We start from the raw sequence: 5,706 nt of genomic DNA, 5'->3' as shown, positions 1-5,706 counted from the left end.
GTGGGTGCCGGGCTGATAGCCATGTGTGTAAAAAAAAAGAATATTTTTGTTGTTGTCGAACTACAAGGCCCAGCAAGCCTCCCCCGCTTGCTGGTACTTGGAGAACCTCAAGTACCAGCCGGTGGAGGAGGGGGAGAGCCACACACCACCGCTCCTGTCAGCGAGAGGATGGAGCCAGTGGAGGAGGGGGAGAGCCGCATGGGGGAGAGTCGCACAACACCATTCCTGTCAGCGGGAGGACGGAGCCGGTGAAGGAGGACGGGGGGAGATCCGCACACACTGCAGACGCCATTCACTGCCGGGACCCGCCACCTCCAGCGCCGTGTGTGGGTGATTGGACAGCGTATCCAGCACTGAATCCGCTGTCCAATCACAGGTGCCTTGCTGACATGGGGGTGGTGTCCCTGTCAGCGAGGCACTTGTTTCAGTGCCGCTTTCCCCATCTTTTTGAATGGGCTTTTACAGCCCAGTGCTTGGCCCCACCCCCGCTCTGTCCCGTGTCCATTATGTATGGGAGGCACTGCTATCAGTGCCTCCCAAACACATTTAAACCAGAAAAATTATTAGAATTAAATAAAGAAGATACTTATGACATAGAATATGACTCAGATCAGCCCAAGCAGGCTGGTAAGTTGTGTTTTTTATTTTATTCATTTTGAAGATGCACTCATTTTAAAATTGTTTTTAGTATGCTTTGTACAGTTTTTTTTTTTTTAAATGTATTGGTCAGTAATAATGAAGCATGTTTTTTTAATATACATTTTCTCATTGTGTATGCTGACAACACTGAAATGTATGTTGTGAAGGTGTTTTTTTTTTGAGTTTTTTTTTTATTTTTATGTATGTTGTAGTGAGAGTGTGAATTGTTTTTCATGGATTTTGTGGTAGAATCATGCACACCATTTTTTATTTATTTATTTATTTATTTATTTGGGGGGGGGGGTATTGTGTATAAAAATTATTCCAACCATACTTTGTTTTCATCTGCATTGTATGTTTTCCAAACGAAAGAGAGGTGGGGCTTTTTTTTTATATATGGTTAGTCACATTATGTTTTATAGTTGTTTAGAAAGTATGCAAACATTTTTTATAACATATATCTTGTTAAATATACATTATTTAGAAATTTTGATAAACATGAGCTTTGAATTCATGAGTAGCAACATATGTGTGTTCATTAAATTGTTTGGATGAAAATTAAATGCTGCATATACATTTACAGTCTCCAAAAAGTCACATTCAGCCTCTGGGCCAGTCTCCACTCCTACTAATGCTGATGATGCTGGTAAGTACATTAGCACTGGGTGTGTTTTCACATCAATTGTGATACAATATTAATTTTTTTTTTTTTTTAGGTCCATCCACACACGTGTTGCCACCACGGAAACGCAGTCTAGGTGTGTCTTCACGGCCAGTACACATCACAACACCACGTCGACGCATGTCAGAGGTATCAGCCGTCCCACCAATGCAACTCTCGACAGCCCACAGCCATTGTCACCACATTCGCCACACCTGCCTGGTGAGTAAAAAAGAACAAAAACAAAACATACTTTCACACACACACTTTACCATAAGTCAAACATTGGGCTAAATTTTCAAAGATGGAAGTTCTATTTAAGGTGGAATGTTGCCCACAGCAACCAATCAGATTCTACTTAGCATTTATGTTACACCTTATAGTAGAAAAATCTTGGAATGTGATTGGTTGGTATGTGCAACATCCCAGCTTAAAAAGAACACCCATCTTAGAAAAATGACCCCATTGTAGTTTCACAGTTTAAGGCAGCAGCTTAGTAACAAAGTGGTGATGTAGATAATGCACTGCTAACAAACTCATCATTATGGTCTTAAATTACTTAAACTAAAATAATTGATGTACATATGTTGTCCGTAGCCAGCAAACAAAATTATTGACCCAAACAAATCAACAAATATACAAAATGTGGATAAGTACAACATCCACTGATTAATAATTAAAGTAACTTAACATTTGTAGCCCTAGGAAACATAACACATAGGATATTCTTCATTAGTTAATAAGCTTATACTTACACACAACTAGTCTCTCGCTTCAGGGGATCCCATTCTTCACCCAACTCAGCCAGGCCAAGTGCAGGAACCTGACAATGAAGATACATTTACCTTAAATCTCACAACAATACCACCGCCTGACCTAACAACTATACATTTGTGGGTAGGTCGACACTAGAAATAGGTCGACATGGCCATTAGGTCAACAAATGTCGACATGAGTTTTTTATGGAGTTTTTGTGTCGTTTTCTCAGTCAAGTGACCGGTAACCACTATAAGTGCACCGCGTCCCCTTGCATGGCTCGTTCCGCTACCGCTGCACTCGGCACAGATTACCAATCCCAATCATAGTCCACGTGGATCGTAAAGTATGAAAAAGGAAAAAAATTGTGAAAAACTCATGTCGACTTTTTTTCATGTCGACCTCGTTCATGTCGACCTAAGGGCCGTTTCGACCTATTTCTAATGTCGACCTAACCACTGTCGACCAATGGGTGTCAACCTAATTGGTGTCGACCTAGAGTCCGGATACCGTATGAAATAACAACCGTATTTGACCGATGGTCTATTTATTCGTGTTTGTGTAGACAGCCGTGAAAAAAAAATCTGAATGGGCCAAACACTGCCGATTTTAATGTTTATTAAATTACCGAGATGCCACTTAGAAAAAAAAAACCTCGAATGCAATCGAATGGATCGGGACCTTGGTAAATTTCCCTACTAGTCTATAAGTAGAAATATAGGAGTTGTCTGTGAATAATTTAAAGTACAAGTTCTTATATTTGTTTGACTTCCTACTGCTCTCATTGTTCTCTTGTGCTCCATGAATTAAGAAATAATGAAGAATGTGTATTAGTCCTGATGGGATAGTGGTTTATCATGTATATATCCCAAGGGTCAGGAGTTTTGATCCCACTGGGATCAATGGTACTTTTATAATCCTACTATTGGTATGATAGGTTAAAAATGTATTATAGTGATGGCTCAGTAGAAATAAAAAATAAAAAGATCCTGATTCCAAAAAGTACAGGAAGCCTATCTTGGGGAGTTGTCCAGGTTTGTTAGCAAACCAAAAAAGTTAGCAATTGGGCAAAACCATCATACCTCCCAACTGTCCCAATTTTTGCGGGACAGTTCCCATTTTTATGGGACTGTCCCGCTGTCCCACCCGCGGGCAGCAGTGTCCCGCGGTGGGAGAGGCAGTTGAAGGCTCTGTCACTCGCTGCTCTGCTTAGCATGCACACAGTGTCTATTCACGGAGACAGGAGGGACAGAGGGCATGCCAGCAGCTCACTGAGCGCGGGCCATGCCACCTTACTGACGTGAAATGGGGGCATGGAACGCGAGCGTGGCTTTGCCGTGAGGCCATGCCCACTTTTCTGATGCCACACCTCCTATTCCCCGGTGGGCGTGGCGAGTCCCTCCTATTACCTCCCAAAAGTTGGGAGGTATGATCCATGTTGCACTGCAGTTGGGGCAGATGTAACATGTACAGAGAGAGTTAGTTTTGGGTGGGTTATTTTGTTTCTGTACATGGTAAATGCTGGCTGCTTAATTTCTACACTGCAATTTAGAATTCAGTTTGAACACACCCCACCCAAATCTAACTCTCTCTGCACATGTTACATCTGCCCCACCTGCAGGGCAACATGTCTTTGGCCAACTGCTATCTTTATGGGTTTACTAACAAATCTGAATAAAGCCCTTAGTCCATAAGTAAAAAAAATCTGGAAACTGTTTATGAAGAATATAAAGTACAAACTTCTCTGCAATGATACTATTTATTGGATTTCATACTATTTTTCATCCCTATTTTCGTAGTTTAGAAATGAAATATAATGGAGATTCTGCATATGCCTTGATGGTATAGCAGTAGAGTATTGGTTTCGCATGTATATACTCTAAAAGCCGGGAGTTCTATTCCTGCTGAGACTAATGGCTTTTATATTGAGTATTGTTTTCTTTTTGCTACAGGCATGTAGATAGATAGATAGATAGATAGATAGATAGATAGATAGATAGATAGACAGACATATAGATTTTTTTATATGTATGTTTTTATTTTGATCCTTTATATATGTATTTACAAATAAAATGCTCTCTCCTTGATATGGCATTAGATGTGAGCTGCAAAATGTTAACTTATGATGAAAAAATGCACCAAACGACAAACAAAAAAAGACTGATACTAGCAAAGAATTATTTACACTTGGCCAGTGATCCTAACCAATCAGTAATCGATTACTAATGGCGCAGGAGTGTATGATACTCTTTGAAAAAGCTCCCATAGGAGCAAAACGTGTTAGTGGACCTGCTATTTGATGCTATTGGGACCCTGGATAACTGGGAGCGCTTTGGCGATGATCAAATAAGGAGGAAATACAGGTGCAAGCACTAACATACCCGCCACTGACAGCCTCTTGAACCGGACTCCTGGGCGGCATGGAGAGACTGCAGTGTGCCCTGGACATCTTATATCATGCTGAAGTCAATAGTAGCTGCGGCCGGCTATCCCCTCACATGCACGCCAGCTGGAGGGAGAGACAGTGCCGCAGGAGGCAGCTCTCGGGAAGTGTCCTTTGGAAGTAACTGAGTTAAATATGTCACATTGACACTACATCAGCCTGAATAAGCGCTACATTGTTGCAAATATATTTCCTCTTGGGGATACAAAATTTATTACCAAGTCGGAGGACTTTTTTCTAGAGAGGTCATATATAATAGTGTTCTATGTGAACTGGACTAGTTCTAAAGTATACTGTCAGGTGTGCATCTTTTAGTTATATTCATCTTTTATCATATTAACTAGCAATCGATTGTATAATTGTCATTTTAATAAATTGTGTCTTTTATTTTTATATTGCTGCATCGGTACTTTTCAGCCATACCAGTCTGTGTTTATATATTAGCGCAGATTCACAAAATGTTGTGTTCTCAAGGGGACATATGAATCTTCATTAATTGAAAGTTTTTATACACCATTGGTAGTGTAAAGTCACAAACACATTCGAGCTCTGCTGCTTGATAAAAAAAAAGTGTATGGAATTATTATTATATAGATAAAAAAAACTTTTACTAGTGCCTGTCTAGCCCAAATTCTTTTCTTGTGTAAGAATCAAATATGTCATTTTTCTATCAGCGTTTCGAAAGTGCAAGCTACAGAAGTGTCCGTTATGTGTGTGTGGGGGGTGGGGGGAGAGGGGGGGGGGGGGGGGAGGGTGCATCACGTCTGAGAGTATGGTGAAGTACCAACCAACCAGCTACTAACTTCCATGTTACAGGCTGTGTTTAAAAAAAATGACAGTTCAAAGCTGATTTGCTGGTACTCTCTCCCCTTGGGTAAACAACAGTAACTTTTCCAATGTACAAGTTCCATAACCTTCTCCATCTGTGTTTTCAGAAATGTAGTAAAGATATGTATAACATCTCATGCAGTCATGATTCTCTTGCCAGCACTGTTTCTTTGTTCCATTACATCATTATTATATACAGTAGTATATATGCACAAATTACGCAAGAGCAGCAGAGTTGTACAAGGGAAGTTGTGCAAATGTTTCCATCCATATTTGTACTGCATTATTAGATAATAGTATCATCCACAGAGTGTACAGTAAGCAGCAACATGTATTAACTGCTAATTCCACACAAAAAAAGCTTTCACTGCTTGTGTCA

General features: G+C 40.3%; 1 long non-coding RNA gene across 1 annotated transcript; it reads right to left on the bottom strand.

Moving 5' to 3' along the window:
• Nucleotides 1-915: 915 nt before the first annotated feature.
• Nucleotides 916-4,605, bottom strand: LOC134900985 (uncharacterized). Its single transcript, XR_010174535.1, has 3 exons — nucleotides 4,438-4,605; nucleotides 2,056-2,123; nucleotides 916-1,519 (listed from the first exon to the last, which is right to left on the bottom strand). It is a non-coding gene; the product is annotated as an uncharacterized LOC134900985 (long non-coding RNA).
• Between the last annotated feature and the right edge of the window lie 1,101 nt (nucleotides 4,606-5,706).

This window comes from Pseudophryne corroboree, chromosome 1 (assembly GCF_028390025.1).
Source record: "Pseudophryne corroboree isolate aPseCor3 chromosome 1, aPseCor3.hap2, whole genome shotgun sequence".
Lineage (NCBI taxonomy): Eukaryota > Metazoa > Chordata > Amphibia > Anura > Myobatrachidae > Pseudophryne > Pseudophryne corroboree.
Note: the sequence above shows the minus strand (reverse complement) of the source record. Positions and strands in the feature narration are given on the sequence as shown.